Source organism: Meles meles, chromosome 6 (assembly GCF_922984935.1).
Source record: "Meles meles chromosome 6, mMelMel3.1 paternal haplotype, whole genome shotgun sequence".
NCBI lineage: Eukaryota > Metazoa > Chordata > Mammalia > Carnivora > Mustelidae > Meles > Meles meles.
Window position 1 is genome coordinate 128,167,250 of NC_060071.1, and position 2,594 is coordinate 128,169,843.

A 2,594-nucleotide genomic window follows, 5' to 3' on the forward strand; every position below is an offset into this window, starting at 1 on the left:
CAATCTAGATGTGGGATTCATCTTCAACAACAGTTGTCTTATAGCAGGAAGTTGTTGTTGTTGTCGTTGCTGTTTCTTTTTTTTTTATTAGAACTGTGTGTATCCTTGTGTTATCACTCTAACTAGACTGCAGTATCTCATCATCAGAATGAATAACTGATGCATCTTTTGTCCTTGAGACCATGCAGAATGGTATGTAGCTCACATATATTGTTCAATGAAGAAAACTTTGCAGGAGTATTGGTTAAAGTTGATAGTATGGCACAAAGTACTGGTAATGTCTATCCCACGGAAGTGGTGCATCTGCGAGGTGTACATTGGAAATACAAACAGATCTCTAGCTATGTTTCACAATGGTGAAAACTCCAACAGTAATTTATATTGATGAATTTTCACCTTGATGAGACCATGCACATGTAATCAGCACTTTGTGTACTTCCCACTGTGTTGAGTTGGGAACATTATTATTCCTGTGTTACCAATGATGAAACAGACACACAAGGAAGTTGAACACATTGCCCAGTGTATTAGAGCTAGAGGTTGAAAGTATTGGATACTAAAACCTAAACTCTTATTGCTTGGATTTACTTCTAAAATGCATCATTTGTTCTTTTTTTAAATTACTTTTATTAACATATAATTTATTATTTGCCCCAGGGGTACAGGTCTGTGAATCATCAGGCTTACACACTTCATAGCACTCACCATAGGACATACCCTCCACAATGTCCATAACCCAACTACCCTATCCCTACTCTCCCACATCCCAGCAACCCTCAGTTTGTTTAGTGAGATTAAGAGTCTTTTATGGGCTCTCTGCTCTTCCCCGTTGGACAGACAGCCGGATCTTCAGGTGCAGTGCCAGCCGCGTGCCCGAGACACGATGGTGAAGGTCGGAGTGAACGGATTTGGCCGAATTGGGCGCTTGGTCACCAGGGCTGCTTTTAACTCTGGTAAAGTGGATATTGTCGCCATCAAAGACCCTTTCATTGATCTCAACTACATGGTCTACATGTTCCAGTATGATTCTACCCATGGCAAATTCCACGGCACAGTCAAAGCTGAGAACGGGAAGCTTGTCATCAATGGGAAGTCCATCTCCATCTTCCAGGAGCGAGATCCCGCCAACATCAAATGGGGCGATGCTGGTGCTTAGTATGTTGTGGAGTCCACTGGGGTCTTCACCACCATGGAGAAGGCTGGGGCTCACTTGAAGGGCGGGGCCAAGAGGGTCATCATCTCCGCTCCTTCTGCTGACGCCCCCATGTTTGTGATGGGTGTGAACCATGAGAAGTATGATAACTCTCTCAAGATTGTCAGCAATGCCTCCTGTACCACCAACTGCTTGGCTCCTCTGGACAAGGTCATCCATGACAACTTCGGCATCGTGGAGGGACTCATGACCACCGTCCATGCCATCACTGCCACCCAGAAGACTGTGGATGGCCCCTCTGGGAAGCTGTGGCGTGACGGCTGAGGAGCTGCCCAGAATATCATCCCTGCTTCCACTGGTGCAGCCAAGGCTGTAGGCAAGGTCATCCCTGAGCTGAATGGGAAACTCACTGGCATGACCTTCCGTGTCCCCACCCCCAACGTGTCTGTCGTGGATCTGACCTGCCACCTGGAGAAAGCTGCCAAATATGATGACATCAAGAAGGTGGTGAAGCAGGCATCAGAGGGCCCCCTCAAGGGCATCCTGGGGTACACTGAGGACCAGGTTGTCTCTTGCGACTTCAACAGTGACACCCACTCCTCTACCTTTGATGCTGGGGCCGGCATTGCTCTCAATGACCACTTTGTCAAGCTCATTTCCTGGTATGACAATGAATTTGGCTACAGCAACCGGGTGGTGGACCTCATGGTCCACATGGCCTCCAAGGAGTAAGAGCCCCCTGGACCACCAGCCCCAGCCAGAGCAAGAGGAAGAGAGAGGCCCTCAGCTGCTGGGGAATCCCTGCCCCAACTTATCCCCCAAAACACTGAGAATCTCCCAACCTCCACTATTTCCATCCCAGACCCCCAAAGAAGGGGAGGGGCTTGGGGAGCCCTACCTTGTCATGTACCATCAATAAAGTATACTGTACCCAGCCAAAAAAAAAAAAAAAAAAAAAGAGTCTTTTATGGTTTATCTTTCTCCTGATCCTGATCCCACCTTGTTTCATTTTCCTTCCCTACCCCCCACAACCCCGTGCCCTCCCTCTCAAATTTCTCATATCAGAGAGATCATACAATAATTGTCTTTCTCTGATTGACTTATTTCACTCAGCATAATACCCTCAAGTTCCATCCATGTTGTTGCAAATGGCAAGATTTTGTTTCTTTTGATGGCTGCACAGTATTCCATTGTGTATATATACCACATCTTCTTTATCCATTCATCTGTTGATGGACATCTAGGTTCTTACCAGGGTTTGGCTATTTTGGACATTGGTGCTATAAACATCTGGGTGCATGTGCCCCTTCGGATCACTACATTTTTATCTTGAGGGTAAATACCCAGTGTGTGATTGCTGGGTCGTAAGGTAGCTCTATTTTCAACTTTTTGAGGTACCTCTATGCTGTACCAGAGTGGTTGCACCAGCTTGCATTCCCAT

The 2,594-nt window shown here is 46.5% G+C and overlaps 1 pseudogene; it reads left to right on the forward strand.

Moving 5' to 3' along the window:
* Window positions 1-827: 827 nt before the first annotated feature.
* On the forward strand, window positions 828-2,089 carry LOC123943174 (annotated as a pseudogene).
* The last annotated feature ends 505 nt before the right edge of the window (window positions 2,090-2,594 follow it).